Source organism: Aquila chrysaetos, chromosome 16 (assembly GCF_900496995.4).
Source record: "Aquila chrysaetos chrysaetos chromosome 16, bAquChr1.4, whole genome shotgun sequence".
Taxonomy (NCBI): domain Eukaryota; kingdom Metazoa; phylum Chordata; class Aves; order Accipitriformes; family Accipitridae; genus Aquila; species Aquila chrysaetos.
The window spans coordinates 12,926,041-12,948,141 of NC_044019.1; the positions used below are offsets into that span (position 1 = coordinate 12,926,041).

The 22,101-nt window shown below is 38.8% G+C and overlaps 1 protein-coding gene across 5 annotated transcripts in view; it reads left to right on the forward strand.

The window, feature by feature from the left end:
* Positions 1 to 22,101, forward strand: part of KCNQ1 (potassium voltage-gated channel subfamily Q member 1) — a 370,157-nt gene that overhangs the window by 228,354 nt on the left and 119,702 nt on the right. The window lies entirely within an intron of this gene.

Below are 22,101 nucleotides of genomic sequence, written 5' to 3' on the forward strand. Positions count from 1 at the left end.
TCTGTCACATTCTTCAGCATTTTGTCTTCTCTGGTCGCTCAGGAAACTAGCATCTCCTGAGTCTACTGATTTCTGTTCCCTGCCCTGCCTGGGTGCTGATACCTGTCTGCTGTCCCGGCTCTGAAATCACTCCACGGTATTTCAGACCAAAATGGTATAAAGCTTTTGTATTAGCGAGTACATCACAGCACATCACCACTTCAGACTGAACCTAACATCTTTTAAACAGATTCAAAGACCCAACAAAGAGAAGAATTTTCTCTCCGTTAATGAGTTTAGTGGTAGCTAATCTTGTTACGAAGACTTTTAGATGATTTTGTAAATAGTAAGGCTTTAAAAGGAAAATGTCTACAAAGCTGTTCTAGATTCCATCCAACAAAGAGACTGTATCGTTCGTTTCAAAATGTTAATGTTTTTTGTCTCTTCGCCTTCATTTTGGTCAAGCAATCCCATATAAGTCATCTCCGTGCAGCCATTATTTATAGCTAATAGTCTCCCTTAGCTGCCAAACCGAAACTAGATCTCCTTCACTCTTGAGCTGAAAGCGCTTTTCTTTCTACAATGTGCTGGAAACGTGCCAATTTACCAGTTCCATTAACTTAATGAGGTCTGACAGCCTGCAGCAAATTTTCTCATAATCTCTCTTGGATTTAAATTTGGTGCTGCACAAACAACTGAGTACGACCAAGTAGTTGCTTCTTAACTCTATATATTCTAAGCAAAATTCCTTACACATCTTAAATACAAAGCAGGCTTGAGTCGTTCTTTTTTGTGGGCAGTTTTTTTATCATGCAGTAATTATTAAATTAACTGATTAACTTACTTTTTAATCTTAACAATCATCTGAATGCTGTATTTGTGCTGACCTGTTAAATATCAGTATTAAAACTTCAAGTGATTTAAGTGCAAGTGATTTCAAGTGTAGTACTGTTGGTGGTGGGAGAAGGATGGTATTTATTTATTTTTATAATACACCTGAATAGTTATATGAGCTGTGAGGTTATGTCATGATTTTCACAGACTAATAAATAATCACTCTTATAAGGTCAACAGTAGTTTTAATGCAAGGTTAATCCTTAGCTTCTGTTTCTTAATACTTCCAATGGTTACTGTTCACTAAAGGCTGTAGTATGTTACTAGAGTCAAGAGAAACGGAATTGCTTGGCAAATTAAGCAGGACAAAAGTAAAATCTTGCTTTCTCTTGCTTGAATTCTACCTTCCTACCAGTGACAGTGATATGCTGAAGGCGAAGCTGAAAAAACAGGATTATTACTCATTGCAAGAATAGTGGGTTCTTATTTGTATTTTTTTAGTACATCGGATTTCCATAACTCTGGTAAACCACTTTAAATTTAACAGCACGGCATTGTAATAGAAAATTGCTAGTGACATACTGCACTTTGAAAACGAGCTTGTAACAAAGGTTTGATCTGAATTTAAAATTGCCAGGGGTATTTCCCTTCGCTGTATTAACGCTTCCACTGTGAAGGTTTTACTCGCATCAGCATTTCCCAAGAAGCTGTAAATTTTGTCTTGAAGTGCTTTGGACATTACAAGACCTCAGTACTCAGGGTAGAAGGTATATCGGAGGAATCTTAAATTTGAAAGTAGGTGACAAAGCACCTCAAGTAGAAATATAACATCTCACACTGCCTCTTTATCTGGAGGGTCGCCTTGCATGGGCTTTGTGTATTTTGTATTTTATCACTATATTTGTAAGTATTAACTTCACCATATAAATATTATCAGGCTGAATATTTGTACCTCAGCACAGTCCACAGTCTTTTGGTTAACATCAAATTCTGCAAAATTGATGTGTTAGGCCTCTGTTTAATCTGGTTTTTTTCCTAAAACAATCTTTCAGTGAGCTGTTTCTGCTTTACCAGAGGGAAAAAAGCCTTAGGCCTCATCCCTACAAAACCTTACAAGGGTGCTTTACCTCACGTGAGGTATTGCCCAGTGCACTCAATGGAAGTGTTCATATATTCAAAGCACATGGAATTGCAACTGCGAGATCTTTTTGGTTAAATTAGAATGTCTTTTGTTTCTGACTCCTGGAGAGACTCTTTCTCGTATAAACACATCAAGTTTTTCTGTGTGCAAACTCCGTGGAAAATCTGAATGACTGTTGATACTTAGGTAGCAAAGCAGTCCAAACGAGTTGAAATTAAAAATTCAACGTACATGTACACCATTGTATGGAATGAGTTTTAACATCTTGCTCTTCATACTCGAGCCATGTTTTAGTGGAGAGAGCAGGGAAGTCACCTGTATGCAACCCCCCAGCTTTAATCCTGGTTTTCCTCAGCCAGTGCTAAATACATAGCTACAAGATAGTTTTGAGACCTGTTTTTCTATCTTTAATGTGAGTCAACTCTCATAACTTTTTATAACCAGTCTCATCATGTCTCTTTTGGGTCATATTCTCAGTTCAAGTCCCAGCTCCTCAAGACAATTGATTTGTAATTTCCCATCAAGAAGTAGTTGAAAGAAAACATTGATTTTGCCCTAATGCTTTAAATGCCGGAAACACTTCTTTTTTTCTTTTTTTTTTTTTTTCTTTAAGAGGAAATAAATCACATAGTTTGGAGCCCCATACATGCCTGAAACCAATCAACATGCTGATAGTATGGTCATTTACGAAAGTTTTTAATTTTATGTTCCTCAGTCTTCCCAGCATTTTTTTTGTCCCCTCAGCCAAGATCTTTCTTGAGTCCCTGAACATACTTGCTTGAGCTTAATGTCAGAGTTTAAACACCATGGTATGTTTTGTTGCAGTTGTGATGCCTTATGCTCCCTTAAGCAAGTGCATTGCACAGTCTGGGGGAAAGGAGGTTTTAGGGGTGTGGAGGGAGGTGAGGGGGCTTTGTGCCCTGCTGAAGCACTGAACAGTCTCGTAGCAAGGCTGGATGTTTCTTGTTATATTTGTGAAAATGTTCTGTCAAATTACTTGTATTAGCTCGGCTGAATACAAGTTGCTTGAAGTGATTGCAGATAAAGTGAAATATTAAAAGAATGAAAACATTCTTCAGGACACGTACCCTTGAGACAGGCAGGTACTGTTAAGTTTGCACGAACATCAACATAGCAAGAGCATGTGGCCAAACGGTGTTTAATGTCACCTATATATCAGGCAACTTTGCTTTGGATTAATGAACTTAGACTATACCATTCATTTATTTTTAACATCAGCGAGCGTAGCGAGGCTGTGTTCCTGCCAATGACCCTGTTTTTATAAAAACAGTCATTTTTAGAAAACACATTGATTTCTTGCATGGAACAGCAAATTTAAAGGGAAGTCTGTATAATTGCAAAGCTTTGTTAAGAAGACTACATTAAATACAAAAAGTGAGCGATGGAAGTGAAATGTGAATGGAGGTGTTAAAGGGGAGAAAATTAGCAGCTATAGAGAAATCTATCCAAACCTTCTGTTTTGTTTTAATACAGATTTTGCATTCCTATTTTGTCACTGTGCTATAAATTGGTCACACAAATGTTGCCATTCATAGGCACAGAAAAAGCTAGGAGGGCTGGGGACTGAGAAAATCTGTTGTACAGGCAGGTTTGAGAGCAGATGCAGGGGTGCATTTGGCTTTTGTGCTTTGGCTCTAACCATAAACCAGGGCTTTTTTCCTGTGCAGACCACTGCTTGTTCTTTGTGCCTTTATAAGCAGGGATGCCTGAATGTGTTATGGCTGAATATTAATATATATATGATCATAAATTGGGAAATTACCTGTTTTATGTCTGTGCATGCATGCATGTACAATGTTTTCTTTGCACTTTAATTCATTGTGCTTGTAGGAAATGCTGGGCTAGAAAAATGTTTTTTCACCAGTACATACCTCCCTCTTTTTTTCTTCATGTTCTTGTTCTTGATTTGTATTTCAAAAAAAAGGTGTTCAAATAATTTCATGGGACTCAGAATTTTTGGCTTTGCCACAGGCTTCCTGTGTAACCTTGGACAAGTTGCTTAATATACTGCGTTTTGACAGGGGTGTGGAAAAAGGTGGTTATGTGAAGCAAGAAAGTATTCGATTATGTTTTCTCAAATGAGAGATCTCCGTAATAAATCCACCAAACAAGTCAGGCACAGCAACTTCTAATGAACCCTTAATTTGTAAGTCTTTTTAATGGGATGGAATTATCCTCACCAGCAGATCTGAGTATTTCTAAGAAAATGCACTTTGACTTTTTAGAGACAACCTCAGCAGATGTTCAGGCAGCTATCCAGGTATCTAAAGGTAATAGAAGGAATTCCAACCCACTGATGTCAATAGCAGAACTTTTATTGACTTCGGCAGGCCAAGATTTTACCCTGTCACAGATTGTGCTAACCCTTGTGAAAGAACAGCTCTCCGCAAATGGATGAAGATGCGATATAATTTTAGAGCACATCCTCTTGTATTATGACCTCTCTGCCTTTTATGTTCTCCTCAAGAACAGGTGTGAATGCATAGCTGAACACTTAACTTTAGGATGTGTGAGAAAACAAAGCATAATTGCTCTTCTTGACATTCCCTTGGTTCTTTTTCACTAACAGGTGATTACACATTCGATACTTCCTGAACACTGATTTGAGCACTGGCAATGCCAGCATATATGTTGTCATTTTTCCTGTTTAAAGATAGATACCACCGTGCTGGATACCCTTCCTGAGCTTCCAAGAACTATTCAAACTTCTCTAAGCACATTTTTTTAATAAAAAATTCATTACTGTTGTAAATTGTTTGAAGTCTTGAGAAAAGAGAGAGTATGTTCTTGTTGAATTCAGAAAAAAAATATGTGCTTTCAGGTCAAAAGTTCTCATGTTCAGTCCTCATTGCCAATTAGCTACTTAGGTGAGAGTTCATTACAAAAACTAAAAAAATATATGTTATTATATAATCCGCATGTTTTTATTTAAGGCTTTCCTAGTAACTGAGTAACATATATGAGTAACAAATAATAGGGCAGATGTTTTATACCAGTGGATTCATACCAGTTATTTTAGCTATCTCACCTAAATTCTCTGTATTGCCACTGACTGAACAGGATACTTGGACTTCTGTCTTTTGGGCCTTCAAGTTAGATGTATACCTGCTTTGGTTTTAAGTGGAAAAGCACCTTGAAGCTTACACATTGGTCCTGTGTATAAAATTCTTGCAAGAATCAACAAACTTGAAAGGGCCTGACCGCATTTACAGGATACAGCATTTCCTCCATTTTGTATTCCACTTCTTTTTTCCTTCAAAACAACTGCTTTAATATTCTCCTTACCTGAAAAAAAAAGTGAACTAAACCTGTAGTTCAGTAGAAGCACTCCAACAATAATCAAGCAAATATGTATGTATATTTATATACACACATAGGGGAAGAAAATAAAGCTATTTTTCTGTTAAAACTGTGAGGATTGTGCTACTGCTACTGATAAATCATCTTGTGGTGTACTGGTTAGCATGAAAGGAAGTGAGATTCCATTTTTTTATCTAGAAGTTCATGTTTATGAAATTCAAAATAATAAAAAAATGTCTTTTGAAAACGAGATAGGGTTTTTTAGCCTTATTAGATACACTTATTTTGTAAGAAGTCAATATGGTAAAGGACTGTCCAGATACAGTTTAGACATAGTTTAATTTGTGATGCAGCTATAATTATTTAAGAAATGCCCATTACTGTAATTGAAGGTGAACTTTTACAGTGCTTTGCTTTAATAATTTCAAGTAGTAGAATAAAAACAGGCTTTGGGACAGGTCTTTGTACTATAAAAAACTGGCTTTAGCTCATTAGCACTTTAATTTTATCTGAATGTGAACCGTAAGCTGCAAGTTTTTTTTAAGGACCCTGCAGCGGCTGTTCAGTAATATACGTCATTACAGCATTTGCTTCAGCCCAGATTCAGGAAAACGTTCTAATATGAACAATCATTTAGGATTTTATTTGGCCCTTATTTTAGGCCTGACTACAACCAAATAATTGTCCTAATAGCTTGGTATTAATGTGTCCTTGGGAAGCAACAGCTAGAGGTGTCAGTACAGGCTGCTGTGTAGGATAAAACATTTCAGGACATTCTGTACCGCTGGGGTAAAAAAGAACTACGTGGAAAAACCCAGCACAAATTCAACTTAGTCACCTAATTATACAAATATAAATAATCTGTTTGTCATTGCTCTATTTTATCTGGTTTATGTATATGTACACACAGAAAACACAGGGAAATACTGTTCAAAAGAGAACAATATTTAAACTTAGACAATAGAGAGGAAAGTATATACTTAGGTATATTTAGACTTGCACTTAAACCTAGGCAGAGGCCACCTGGTTACAGGACAAACAATGCCAATTTGATAATCCGTTCTAGAGAGCAACGTCTTCTTAGTCTTCTCCATGAAATTAGCAGTGGATAAACATTTGGAGATTTAAGTAAAGATTGCCTCATATGGAGTCTCTCAGACTCATCCAAATCTCATGAGTTTTCAAACTGGGTCATGAAGGCCTTGTGGGAAAAGAGTTTAAGCTGATTTTTTGTTTGTTTGTTTTTTCCTGCTTCCAATTCAGACTGGAAATTCTGTGAAGATGTTCTTTATTGCGGCATTTCATCACGGGTGCTTTAGGTCTTGGCTTGCAAACAGAAGAAATAGTATGAAGAAAAGATACTTAAGCCTTTTTAAATGCGAAAAGTCCAAGAGTTTTCCAAAGACCAAACTATTTATTTCTGGTTTGGTCTGCGATTAAGTGAAATGATTTCTGATTCAATTAAAGACCAGACTTGTATAGGTATAGGGCAACTCTGAGACAGATGGGTAGTCGGCAGGATTTGCCTAAGTGTTTTGTAGTTAGTTGTCTGTCTGCATCTGTAGGAATTTATTTAGTATGCTTAAAAACATCCAATGTTACTAAAGTGCTAGAGGCTGAAATTCTCAGTTACTTGCAAAAAGCACGTTTGCCTTGCGCGTTAAGCCCTGCTGCTCTTAAGAGATGTAACTTTTCATAGGTCTCCCACTGGCATTGCTACAGGGATAAATTGCCCACGGGATGAGCAGCAGTCACAGCTCCACAGAGCTGCTTGCCAAAAGACGGCAGGCCCGGCTTGAAAAAAGTCATTGCCGAGTCCCTGACCTCTGAAATGCACAACGGAGTCACTGTGTCATGCACGCTGTCATCGGGCATTTTCTGCCCACGAGGAGCTGGCTGTGCCTGGCTCTGCCTTTTTGTGTAAGCCAGCAAACAGTCGTTGATTTTTCCCAGCTTCCCGTTACGGCGCTCCGGGGTGGAGTCTCTCCGCCTGTAGTCACCTCCTCCCTTACCCAAACTTGTTTGCCATTTGTCTGGGTTTCGTTGAATTTTAAGCAATTTATCAGCTTGTTTTTCCTTGCGTTCTGACCAGGCTGTCAGTTCATATTTAAAACAGAATTAATGATGTGACATTAAGTGTTATGATAACCTGGTAGTTGCTTACTATATAGGATATTTAATGGGATTTTTAAGTGGAATTCAGGATACATGAATTGTTTGTCAACAAATGTCCAGGAAAATCAATACAAACTCAGAAGTGCTGGGAGAAAAGACAGCTTTGAGTTTCTTCTAATGCTCGTTCTTTCTTCTGTATTCTAAAAGCCTTGCAAAACTTGAGTAATAAAAATATGTAGGGGAAAAGAAGCGGGGGGAATAGCCCATGCACTTGCACTTTTGAATGTGGAAAAGCCTAGAACCTCGTAATTACCTATTTGCGCAAATGCCTGTGGTGTTATTCAGGCTCTTGTTAAGGTCTCAGTAGATTAATCCAGTGAGAGTATGCTTTCATAAACTGGGAGGAGGGAAATATAATGGGAATAAAAAGGGCATATGAGGGGGAAGAGCAAATATAGCCTCAGAGCCTGGCTTAGCTGAAACTGCCCCATCCACAGGCGGAGTACTCTTGGCTTGCTTTCTCTTTCCACACAAGCCAGGGAGGAAAGCAGTGTTAAACCTGCACAGAATGCCCTTCAATGGACTCAGTCAGGCCATGCCTACTCCCACGCTTTTCGGCATCGTTTCAAAGTTCCTAATCGTTTTTCAATCCCCAAAGCGAGCGGGGTTGTAATAATAAAGACTGAAATTAACGACCTGAATAACGTAAACTGTCAAGTCATCTCTCCGCTCTTCATTTGAGGGTGGCATTGTACATTAGAACCTTCAGTGCCGATAAAAACTCTGTGATGCGGTAGAATACGAATGAGACTGATTTTGTTTCAGTGTTTCTGCGTACACTTAGCCTACTCTCCTCTCTGCTCTTGGCCTGTGCAGAACTCATGGATGTAAAGACATATAGAAGGTGTAAAAGTAGCTGGTAGAAAAGTACTACTGATTTTCAGTGCGCTTTTTCACATTTCCCCACTTTCTCAGAAGATTTTCAATGAGGAATCACTGCTGATGTCTACTGAAAGCCTCCTCGTTAATCATGATTTTGATTTCTCACGACCTTAAAATACCTCCTTGATTCTGGCATTTTCAAAATCAAAATTTACTCCTTTTCTCTCTGATTCTTACCTGCAATTTGCATTAACTTACTTGCCTTGTATTCAATGAATGCTTTCATATACATACATTACTATGTATGTTAGCCTATATAAATGGATATTTTTATGACATAATCATTCAAAGATGGAAAAAAATTATGATCTTGTACTACCAGTGTACCTGCAAAGTGCTTACTAGGAAGCGCTAATGTGGTTTGGTAAGTCCTTTTTCCTCCAAAAAATCCTGGTCTCACAAGCGTTTGAATGAACAAGTTTTTTCTTGGTTTTAGGGCATTCCTATCATTAGTTTAACACAGAAAGCACAGCTGCAAAACTAGTAACTACATTGAAAGCCTAATTTTGCTCTGTTCCTATTTAGCATTCGTGCTCCTCAAAATACGAGGGGTAAATTCTCTGAATTGTGTTCTACTGTGAAGAGATGCCATGCAGCCAAAGAGTAAGGAGAAATAGAAAAAAGTTACATTGCAGTATTGTTGCAAGGTGGCAAGGAAGGAAACGTGTTTGCATGATTATTCAGCAAGAGCATGCAGAGCGAAGACGTCCATGAGATTGGATAGCTAGAGTCACAGTAGGCTTTGAAGGGCTGTGAAAATGAGGGTAAGTTTACTTATGACTGATAAAACGGAGAGGAGGAACCACAGGACAGATGCAGAAAACATAAAGGGGAGAAAAAGGTAATTGGAAAGCATAGGAAAGTCAGAGGAGAAGAAGAGAGGGACCAAGAGCTAATGTGAAGGAAGGCAGCTAGAGAAGAGAGTTGGCTTACAGTGGTGTGGAGAGCCTGATGCAGTGCTCTTTTAAATAGGACTTTCAGGATTGCTTATCTAATTAAAGCAGTGGAGCTCTGATTTGAACCAGCTGAGGATTTGGCTAACTGCTGCTGATTCTACCTCTTTTGTAGGTAAGACACTTGGGGGGGTTGTGGGTTTGTGTGAGAGATCTCACACCCAAAAAAAGGAAATTATTGCAGTAGTTTTAATGCCAAGCAAGATATCTCTCTGCTTTCCTAAGTAACGTTTGCCACGTGTTTTGTGGTATGATGGATGATGTTAATCGTGTAACACAAATGGTAGCAATGCTGAGCCCTCCTTAATTCCACTACCAGTGTGTTCCCTCAAATGACTGTCCCTTCTGGACTGTAGTAACTCTTCTGGATATTGGTACTGTAGTTTTTATTTCCATTTAACTTTCTCTGTGCTGATACATACCAAGAGAACGTATTAGTTCCTTGAATACTGGATTACTTGACTGTATAGATACCCATGAAAAAAATATTTCTGGAATAAGTAGAGCCCACCTAAAACTGGCCAGGATCAAGAGACTCCTATCCGCTATGCTGAGTGTAGCTGAGCTGATGCTCAACCTGTATCGAGGAAATGTTGCCTTGCAGAAATGTGTGTTGCAAAAATGTAAAGTTACAAAGTAGGCTGATACTTTGTTAAAAGTACTCAACTGTAAATCAATCTGTAAATGTCATCATGTATTTACACAATGAGATAGGAATATTAAGCAAAATATTTTTTCTGTGTAACAGAACTTAAGTTGAAAGGTACAACAGGCTTGTTATCAGTTTCTCAGTTGAGAGGGAGAAAGTAATTAAAACACATGCTGTTTTCCATATCTAACTTACGAAAGAATAATTCTAGGCCAAAAAAATACATTGTGAGCTCTGCTTGTGCTTTGAAGCCACAGAAAGAAATGAAGTTCACATACCAGAGTAGTTAGTCCCAGCCAGTTTCTCTCCAGCATATCAGCTCATAAAATTTCCCCTGTCCTTTTGCAATAGTAATAACATGGCATATTCTTTAACTATTAGATTGAACGGGAGAACTTGGATGTTTCAGCTCAGATTTTCCACATAAAAGATAGCAACCTAGTTAATAAGTGTGTATCTAGAATTCTTCTTAATATATAATCTACATTTCCTGTCCTGAATGTTTTCTTGTATGTACAAGTTTTTCAAGTTTCTGCTGATCCCTCGCTATGCTAAGCAAGCGTGTAAGTTCAGGCATGCGTTCTCCCATTGACTTCAATAAGTCTACTCATGCACGCAGTCCTATACCCGCTTCGGTGAGATGGGAGGCTTCGAAGCAACTTAGTATGTTTAGGCAGGAACTTTTGCACAGGATGTGCTTTAAAGAAGGGTTTATCTATCCATTTTGAACACATAATTCAGTAAATGTGATACAGTCCATATTTTTAGTGGCTTTCAAGCTGTGAAGTGCCTCTTGTTCGTACCATTTGGTTGGTAGCCATCTCGTTACATATGGAATAGGTCAGATTGTCACAGTTATTTAGGTACCTCATGAGATTTTTCAAACTGTGTATCCCAACCTCATTAGATGGGCTGATAGACATTTTTGGAAATCCCAGTGGGGACATTCATAGGTGTTTGTATGCACATATCATCTTTGGTTCATGAAAGACAAAGGTGAGATCTGGATCTCAGCATCTGCAGGACTAAAGTGAAGCAAGGGAGGTTGTAGTTGAAATTGGACTGCAGCTTTAAAAAGCTATAGTGATAATAGGATGAAGGTGAAGCAGTTGAGGGTCTAATCTTAAATTTTCCATAATGTGCGAGTTTGGGAAAAAATCAGTCTTTGGTTTGAAATGATTTAATAAAAAAAAAAGTCATGGTGACTATTATGTTTATTAAGATTTGCTAACACACTATGTGACAATCAAATGTTAGTCATAAGAGAGAACTGTGGTAATAACACAAATTCTCTCTTACACTCTCTGTTCTCCCCAAATCTTTCTTTGCAAGTACAATTACATAAAACAGTGTTAGCAAGCTATTTCAAAAGGGCTCAGATTTTTTTAGGTTGTCTCTCTGATTATTGTAGCGCAAAATTTTAGCCATGACTGCATTTTTTGGATGCTCCCACAACATGCCCAGTAGCTAAGACTGAATTCATTTTCATGCTGCGTTTTTCTAATGTTCTCAGGTAGCTACTTCTTCACTTGAAAAAGAATTGGGTGCCCATCATTGCCACTTTAGAGACACTTTTCCTGTGAACTGCCACCTTTTCAGTGAGGTACAGAAACACCCTAGCTTTTCATCAGGAGACATGGACAAAAGTACCACTGCACTGAACTGCAGCCAATAAAGGGACAGAGGTTGGATTACCATGGGCAAATACTGTGTGTGCAGATGAGTGATCTTGCAGTAAGCTTAAAATTATCTTTCCCCTTCTCCTTTCAACTGTCCCAGGCTGGTTGGTTTAGGGTTTGCTCTAAAATATTACATCGGTGTAGAGATTTAACGTAACCCACCATCATGCTTTTATTTCACACCGAGCCCGTTTCTGGTTTTAATCATACCGTTGTGTCACGTATGTGAGTGAATTTCTGGAAGTACTGGAACTCTGACCCTGACAAGGTATAGACTAATGCCTCTTGGCAATGCTGATATTCCCATCCATTCTTTTACATTGTGGTTTTTTATTTTAAAAAAAAAAAAAAAAAAAGGCTGTGTCTTAGGATTCAAGTTTGAACAGGCTATGCTGGGTTTGGGGGTATTTTTTGTCCAGTGAGCTGTAAGAGAGGCTAAAATGGTAGAGAAATTGTTGGGGATCTCAAAAGACAATAAATAAATGCTCTTTATATCATCTTAATGCTCTTATGTATTTCTGAAGAGAAATTATCACTAATGTGTTAGTATTAGTTCTCCTATTGCCTGATTAAGGAGTTTATAACCTTATGGTGAGACGACAGGCTGCTAGTTACTTCTTTCCCAGTGAAATATAGCCTGATATTCAAAACCCAGAGGCCTGTGTTTGCCAGGTCTTGCTCTATAAGAGAGATCCTAATCTCAACAAGATAAATGGCTTAAATAAAAGTTGATGAAAGAACAGTCCGAATAGTGGATTATGCTCTAACAGTTTTACAGTGCTTTGCTTTGGGACAATTCTGTGCTTGTGTCCTTAGGGAAGTTGGTCGAAGAGCTGAAGTTTTCAGTGTTTACAGAATTGTATTCATCTTGATTTTTACCAAGTTAATTTCTGTTCAGTGCTTGCATATTCATTTTCATTTTGTACTAGGAAGAAATTATAGGGAAAGGGTTAAGAGCATGCTTGCTCTTCATCTGTTTTAAATCCATAAATGTGAGCCCCTGTGCTGTTTCTAGGTTTCAGATTACGCTCTGTGATTTATAGGAAAAGGCTGTTCTCCACAAGTTGAAATCCCATGTGTTTCTCCACCATTGTAAAATAACAAATCCTTGAGAATGCTTCCAGTTGCAAAAGTTGCAGTTTTGAACTACATTTGTAACTGCTTTTTTTTCTGAAGTGATGGCATTGACGTGGGAATTGAAGTCCCCTTGTCCTAATGCTGTCTGTTCAAGGTTTGCCATGCTTTTCATTGCAGTTTACACAAACTATAGCAACACCCTTATGTTTATAGTCTTCTATCACTTTATTTTTGGAGGATACACCCACCAAAACGTGCAGCTGTGAGCAGACACTTATATCATTCTGCATAAATTACATCCAGAGCCCCTACAGAGATGGCAGGCCAGAAGCTGCGGTGACCTAACAGTCCATCAGCTTCCAGTCCCTTCCAGTGGCCCATGGTGTAAATAGTGCAGAATTTGGCCTCGTGTTTTTCAGTTGATTTCTGTGGCAATGATGGGGTTTTTTTGGATACAGTATGATTTCAGAATATAGTGCTTAGAAAGGACTTCACAGCAGTGACTTCCATCTTCTCTTTTTCATTATTAAATGGCAGGAGAATTTGCAAATCATCTCTGTAGCTGAAAACAAAATGGAAGATGTTAGGATTTCTGAAATAGTATTATCAAGGATGTTGGTAATGTAAATATTGCTATTCAGGTCAATGGCCTCTTCCTTTCAGATATTTTTTCCCGCTGTAATTCCTGTCTCTGCAACAGAAAAGCTGCTTTATTTTGTTAGTCACAACTGTGTAATGACTTTCATTTGTCTGGAACAGCTGAGATACTCTCTCAATTTACCTCCTGTGCCTTGGTAGAATAGCCTGAACTTGTGAGGGTGTATGAGTGAATCTAACCTCTTGCCTATGATTGGTTTTACAAAGAAAAAAACTTTCTTGTCTCTATTCACTATTATTTAAAAATACACTTATTACTGAGATGCAGGGAAAAAACCTGAAGGACGTTCTGGCTAAAGTCATTGTGTGGCGTTGAATAAGTAGCAATGCAATATTGGTTTGACCTTCCATGGATCCCTTGTGAACTGCATCAGTAGGTGACCTAATACAAGCTTATTTCTTTTGTCTCAAAACAAAAGGTTAAATGGGATAATGTTAGTAGTATTACGTGATGAGTCTTAATTAAGATGTGGGACAAAACATATATTAAATTAGCATGTTAAAGTATTATGTAGAGTGGAAATAAATAATTGAGAATTCTTAATGAGTTGATCATAATTTTGATGCTTTTACATCTCATACTCGGCATTAGATATTTTTGTGTACAGGTGGTATCTGATGTATATTCTGGGCAATGCAATTAAGTCAAACAGAAAAGCCAAACTCAGCCTTGAGTTTGCAGTGGTCTTATAACTCCCTGCAACGAATACAACAAAGAGCTACCATGTAGTGTTAACAACTTCTTGAGCATAATGAAGTAGTGTAACATCAGCTGGTTTAGTATTCAAAGGTTATTGTCATTTTAATAGGCCAACAATAGAGAGGCAAGTAACCATAGGCAATATGGTTTTTTTCTTCCTAGTATCGCTGATTGTAGCCCTGCATTTCCTTTTATAATTCAGAGCTGTGGATGTCAAGCTCTGCAAAAAATACTTTTTTTAAGCTGAAAAGATCACTCTTAAACAGATGGTGCAAAATAAAAACCATGGCTTTCCATGTGCACTGAACTACAACTCTGTTGTGTTCTGTCTTCAACCTCTTTAGAAAAGGAGTTTAATGTGTCAGACTATGTCTGTAAGACAGTGTCGTACATTATTATTTACTTATCTGTGATCTCATTTGTGTCTAGATACTTTCAAATTGCTTGACCTTGAAACTGTGTAAAAAAGCAACTGCCTTCTGACTCAACAAGTTGCAGAGAGTAAAGAGCTGAATAAAGGTTCACTGTGATTTGATATGGGTATCAATATCAATTGGTATTTGATAATGATATCACCAAAGTTGGGGAACAATAGCCAATTCTGACAAAATAGGAACAGGTTTTTATATTTTTCCTGCTTTCTCTACAGGGTATTTCAGTCCCTTCCAAAAATAATTTTTACTTCCTTTTTTTTTTTTTTCCTTTTTCCCCGTGGCCTTTGTGCAACTCTTCATACCCTGGTAACAGACATAAGTAAAAACAGAATTGTGAAAATATACAGCAAAGACGATTTGGGATGTACAAGAAATCTCATGCTCTTGCCTGATTTCAACACAAACTCTTATAGTAAGGGTTATGTTCTTAGCTAGCATCATTGTGGGCAGACCACAAAGGAAATCTCTGATGCTATATCTGTTTGCCCCAGCATACAATTAGTTCTGAAAACGTATGCATGGTCTTTATTCTAGCTACAGCAATTTGTCTTGGTTCTAGACATGCTATGTGTTGGACCATTTCCCCCAACAGAAGTTGAACAAATTTGAGCGTTGCACTCCAAAATCCTATGCTGTTTAGGTATTCTGGATCCTCTTCTGTTTAGCTGGAAACCAGTTTTTGTTTTATTTGTCAGGGTATGCTGAGGAATAGAGGGACAACTGGGAACAGAGTAGAGGGTCAGCATGTTTGAAAACTTTGGTTTTAATGGTGTGTTTATCTTCCTTATCCTGTGTCCAGTTTCCCAGTATCACATAAATGCTTTGCAGAAAGCTGTTCTTGAAAATTCAGTTGTAAAATGATCCACCTGGAGTTACAGCAATATAGTCGTGCAGCAGTATAGATATTAGAGAGTTTGTATTTTGGGCGAGTTATGAAGCCAAGCCCCTTGTGAGACTTGTGTTCCCTATCAGAAAAACAGCTTCCAAAAACTTCTGTACTTCGTGCCATCTCTTGCTGGTCCGCATGGCAGTTATTATTTTTTACCTGTGCTAACTAAAGGTCAGGAGAGCAGTGGTTCTTTCCCTTCTCAGGCCTGCATTTAAATATTCATTTCAGATTGCCTTGATGTGAGCATATTTTAAAGGGCTAGACTGATAAGCTGTATTTTCCAGAGTCGCTCTGAGTCTCAAATTGCTATTAGTGCCTGAAACAAGTCAAGTCACTTGAGCTTGCTTTCCCCTTTCCATATGAACCCCCACGTCTGGCTTCCCCACCACCCCTCGGAGACCTCTCCCAGGCCACCGGTGCAGAGCTCGGGATTCTTTCTGACCTGCCAAATGTAGCTGGCCGGGTTTCCCACCAGCGGCAGTCGCTGCGCAAAGGCTCCAAAGCAGGAGAAGAGCCCCGTGCTGAAGCCAGCGCGCGTGCCTTTCTCCAGCGGTATGCCGGTGCTACATCTCTGCCGAGATGCGGCTGAGAGCTGGGGAGATCACGTCGCACTCTGAGTTGTGGTTGCAGAGCTGCCCGCCCCTCGGGGAAGCTGCATCTTTCCGACAGCTTCCCCTGTTTATGTACCATGCTCCAATGGCATGACTATGAAAAACCGACACAATTTTTTTCCTTTTTAAAACATTTCTTATAACAGCATGCTATTTTTATGATTAACAGAAGATATTAAAACATCAAAATCCTCCAAAGGCAATGTTATTTTTTAAACTTGTTCTTATTTGCATATCTCTTAAAAACCCACAAACCAAGCTAAACCTGACTATCTGTAGAGAAAAGAGGATTGCTATAACTACATGAAAGGATTTCTGAGTTAAGCCCGTGACTTTTGAGAAGGGAGACATGAAAGCTGCTGTAAAATAAAATATAGATCTGTTAAAAGATGGCTGTGGATTTAAAATTACATATTTTAAATAAAAAAAAGACCAACCACAGATAGTTGGGAGAATACATGGTGGGGGGAGGAGCTTACAAATGTTAATTCCCCTTAAGCTAATTCCCCTGGGGCTATGTTTGCATTCAGTAAATAATAACCAAGATGTTTACTGGCTGAAGGGTTCACCAAAAGAGTGAATTTGACATTACTCTTACAGAGTATTCTTGCAGAGCAATTTTTAAATTTATAATCACTAATGCTCCTATGGAAAGTCAGCCCCTGCAGTGCCCTAGGTAGGGAACAGAAATTACATTGACACGTGCATTTAAGTCAAAGCAGCTTATATTTGCAAAATTAAACACTCAAAACATACTATTCTATAGAAATTATTGATCAAACATCTTGATAGAAATCATTTGCTGCTGACATTGAATTACTCAGTGCTTAGATGAACAAATGCATTTGATGAAATCTTATGTGTTCATGACCCATTTGCAAGCATGAATAAGAGTTCAGTAGACTTAGATCTTTTGTAACCAGATTACTTGTTCGCCAATAATTACTAGAATGCCTTTGCTAAGACCAAAGAAGTTTTAAAAATCTAGCTTACCTGCTATTTGTGATTCTCCTTGTTCTATATATATTATTATTTCTGTATTCCTATTGCATTCAAACCTGTGAAGACCCTGGAGGTGAGGACTGTGGGGGGTAGCTGAATTCATTTCATTTGTCTTGTCATTAGTTTCTAACTTTACTTTCACAAATGGATGGGAAGTCCAGAGGGCAAGGTGTAGTAAAGAATGCTTGTCATTAAAAATAAACACATTCATACATTGAAAATGTTATGGGAGCGTTTATGTAAACACTAAGCTTGGCTGAAGCCCTTTTAATAAAACTTCAGTTTTGTAACTGGTTTGCTCTTCAAGTGTCGTCATACTTTTCTAACACTTCTAGGCAGCTTTTACTGCTTGGTCCTTAAGATGGTTTTTGTGAATCATTTATAGGCCAGGGTATATTTTGAGAGCCCCTGATAAACAAAACATAATGGTGGCAAACATCAGTTGCCAAGCTCTAGCAACAAATGAAAGGAAAAGCTGAGTAGCCCACATTATTTGAAATAATCAGCGATTCTGATTTTGTTCCTGGGTACAGTGATCAAGCATTTCCTATTACAGAATACACAGCGATGCAACCTAATCCCTTTTAACTTATCGCATCTAAAATATTGCCCAGTATGGAGAAACTCCTATCAACTGTAATGGGCAGGGAATGACAGAACATGTGAAAAGACAAGAATAACCTTGAGCCACAGCAACTTCTATATCAAAAGCGCCTGGAGGACTAACGATGAAAGATTTCATTAAACTTAAATGCACTAATGAAATGGCTTAATGCAGCTACTCTGCGTCTTGTCCATCAGATTCTGTGACAAGGGACACTTTTCAGTGCCTGAATGGGAAAAATATTTCAATTCACATGCACAACATATTATTAAAATCTGATGTGTTAAAGATAAAGTTCAAGTCTAAATAATGATTAGTGCCAAAAACTTCAGGCCAACCGACTTCAGCCTTCTTTCTTAATACTTTAGCTCTGTCCTAAGTCAGAAATTTAAGATGACAGCAGAGAATTTAAATATGTTTGAAAACTGAGCTTGACTTCAAATCAGTGTTAGGTTTACTGAGAAATGGGTATTTTGTAAAAGATATTATAAATCTGTGGCGCTCTCCTACTGAGTTTTCGTTCTTGTTAAACTTTTTCTGAATAGACAGTGTTGACCTTTTAACTCTGATAATATCAGCGTCCGTGTAGGTTGGGAGGTCTGTGCCAGACATTATGGTCCTGATAATAAAATGTTCTACAAATGAACAAAAAGGCAAGTGTTATAAATAGGAAATTAGCACCACCTTTCCTCTGTCCTGTTGCTTTAATATTTCTGTTAACACTGAACCAATATGTAGAACACCTTCCTGAGATGAAAAGGGGAACAAACTTCTAATGGCATTACTAAGGACTTGATGCAAAATTCAGCAGCTTTGTAAGGACAATAAATAATTTCTAATTGGTAATTGTTTTTCCTTTCTTGTCCTTTAGTGAAAGAACCGTGTATTTCAGAATAGGGATTAATTTTGTAAAACTTCATTTAAAAATAAAAAAGTTTTTATTTTTCTTGAAAGATAAAACAACCAAACCATGCAACTGCTTACTTCCTTTTTTGTAAAGCCACCTGGTTTTTGTAACCAAAACCCTTAGCCTTCGTCCCAGAAAGCATTCTTCTGGGGTGGCCCTGCAGGTCTCCTTGCAGGAAGGAGGCAGGCGGGTGCTGGCTGAAGCTGGTGACATTCACTGTGGCTGTCAGTGAGTGTGGGACTGGGGAATGAGCCACACCTTGGGAAACCTACTGAGGTTTTGGCTGGCTCTGTTGTGAAAAATGAGTAATATTGAAGTCAAATGTACAAACAGCTGCATTACAACAGTTTGGGGCATTTATAAATGTATAACAACTTTCCAACCAAATGAGAACGGCTGTTCTGAAGTTCTGAACTGAACCTGAACCTGAAGTTCTTCAGCATGCTTGTTTTCCAAATCACATGAAATTCCAGTTCAGATTTCTGATGGGCTAACGAAGAGATCAGGCTTCCTCCAAATGACTTGTTCTAGGTTAAGTATCCTAACAACAAAAGGACGCAGGAAAAACCAATGACTTCTAGTCATTTTATTCTGTCAGGCTTTCTTTCGTAATGTGGGTGTTCAATCCATTGTATTTTGTTGCCGGGGATTTTTTAATCCTCATTTCTTATGCTTTGAGGAGTGCCTGCATCTGCAACAGGTTACTTTTTCAGTGCACAAATAAAGCAAACCTGGTTTATACCTACAAATAATGTAGGTTTGTATGAATCTGTTGACCCTGTTACCACCGGGGTGGTTTTCTGTTGTTGATGAGTTGTTATATCCTCCTTCATTCTTCCGGATCATTCCTATGGGTTCTGACAATGTTACGGCTTCATTGGCAGTTTTGAGACCTAATTCTATAAGTTTAAGTCCACGGGAAATGTCACGTAGTATGTGCCATGTTCAAGGTGATCTCGAAGTCCTGTTTATGTTGAGAAAGAAAATTTCTGGTAGCTGAAAGCTATTGGCAATTTTTCTTCAGAAAGGTGCAGGCTGAGATGCTGTCTGGTATTGGAAGCTTGATTTTACAGGCATACAAACTACTTCAGTTTATTTTTGAAGGCAATATGCTGATGGTTATTGGAGTCACTCAAATAGTGATTGGCCAGTCCCTTTGGATGTTGGTTATCTTGAGATTAAGGGGTATGGTGAGGGTGAGGCTCAAAGCCTGACGAACGCCCAGGAGAGGAAAATAGCTTCGTTAACTAAAGGGCAACAACCTTGTCTGCTGACCCTGTTGCTAATGCGCTTATCAAATAAGCTTTCTCCCAAAGCTAGGCAAAACTAAATGTGTAAAAAATTTGAGGGATTTGAATTGCAAGAGAGCTTAGCTCCCGCAGCTACGCCGAAGCAGGTGGGCTCTCCGGAGTGTCCCAGCAGTCCCTAAAACCCCCTTCCACGGGGGCTGAGGGAGGGCGGCTCTGCCAGCGGACACTCGCCCCGCACGGCCGTGCTTCTCCAAAGGGCACCTCCCGCTCGCTGTGGGGATGCGTGCGCGGCGGCGGTGTGTCGCAGCTCTCTGTAAGCACTCTCAGATGATGTCATCTCCCGCCACGCTCCTAAAGAAAAAAGGATTCGTGAAACTCTTGCTCTGAGGCCGGTAATGTATTGAGTGGCTAGCTGGCAGCTAAGCGTGCTGTATGTCCGCAGAGGTTGCAGGCAGCCATTCTGTAACCAGAATTCGGAGGCGTCACAAGTGGCTGAACAAACAAATATCGCCATTTAATGGTTAAGCTCTCAATTTACTGAAGCGTTTGTTACCAGTTTGCGAAAGAGATCAAACGACCGTGAATCATAACCTTGGCTACTAATTAAATCCTTTATTCCCTTCCCTCATCGCAGAAGCATTTAATCTTGGGGAATCAGGACAGCCTGTTGTGCAGAATTAGATTTTACAGCTTAAGCGGAAACAAGCTTACTGTAAGGTTTCCTACTGGAGCTGGAAATGGCAAGGAATAAAATGAGAATATTAACTTTCCCTCCTGGCATGGAAGTTCATGTTAGCACTGAACAAGGATTGATGTAAAATAGCTGCATTGGAAAATAATTTTGGTGGTATACTTTTGTTATTTCACTGAATGGCAAATATAGGTTTTATTATCCATCTGTCTTGCTTATAGATGAGACTCGTCATCTAGATAGAGAATGAGGGATTTGGTGTGCTTTACTAGTGACCGTCTGTCCCAAAGGAAAATATTTTCCTCAGAAATAATGGACTGTGAAGAACAGCCCAGAGGAAATGAGGCCTAAACCAAGCAGTTTTATTGCAATTGAAATTTATTTCTATTTGTCATAAGATGTTTTTGTGTGCGTTTATGTATAGGATGTATAGCTGCATGGCAGTTACGCTTTCACACCTTTGATATTTAATAGCAAATTAAGCAGCGTTTATCTTTTTGGCTCCCATTTCTGTGAAGCAGAACTTAAAAACCCCAAACCTGTTATTTCCTTCGGTTTTGGGGGAAGTCGTCCATGTCCCTAGCAGCAGAGTGATGCAGCAAGGGCTCACAGAACCGGGATACCATGAACTAGCGTTAGGCTAACTCCGCTCACTGGGACTCGAACCAAACAGGCAGCCATCCCAGTTAGGCGGAGCGACTTTCCATTTTTATAACAGGAACCACGATCTTGCAGTCAGATCCGCGGGAGCAGGGACCTGGAGAGAGTCTCTCTGAGACACCTCAGTTACCTGTTAATAGGGAAGGGCCTCCCGATACAGATCCAACTGCAGGGTCATGGATCGGTGCATAATTATTGAGGCACAGTTGCGTTATATAAATGCACTTACAGTCTTAGTGATCTGTAGACCTGTGGCGAAAAGCTGTATGTTATTAGTTTGAAAAGTGGCTGTATTTTACACTGTATCCAGAGAAAGTAATCTTTTCTGTCATTGCTAAATCTGAACAATTTCTGTAACAGAAAGAAACCGCCTGAGAGGCAGTATCTACAAGTAGAAAAAGAGAGCTTTTTTTGGTTCTGTTTTTGGCTTTGCAGAAAGCTATTTTCCCACTAAAAAGTGTGAGTTTTCAGAAAGGGAACGCCCCAGCTACACTTGCCATGCTGTTCAGAGGACAGACATCCACCGTTTGCACATGCAGAACTTCTGTTTGCTGGGGGAAATTTGTCCTGAGGAAATACGTGAATACTCACTAAAATTCCAGGTTATGTTTAATTGAAGAGGCTTGGGTGACACCATGCTGTATCATACCAAAGACCCAAACCTGTACAGAACTTAAATATGACTTTTCCATCCCATGGTGAGTATGAATGCTGTCAGGTTCAGTACAGACAGAGAGTACTGCCTAGCAACATCTCAATATGCTGGTCTATCAGTATTACTACTAATAATTTTATAAAGATAAAACATCTGGAATATCTAACTCTGCTTTTACTGCTGATTCCCCGAAGCCATCACTAGAAGTCTGTTTGGGATGAGAGTTAGAAAGGCTATATGTTCATGCATTTAAAAAAGGAATAAAGATTGTGCAATAATGTCATTCAAGTGCATCTTGCTAAGAGTAATAGAATGAGCAAGTAGACTAAATCATCGGCACAGCTTAAATGT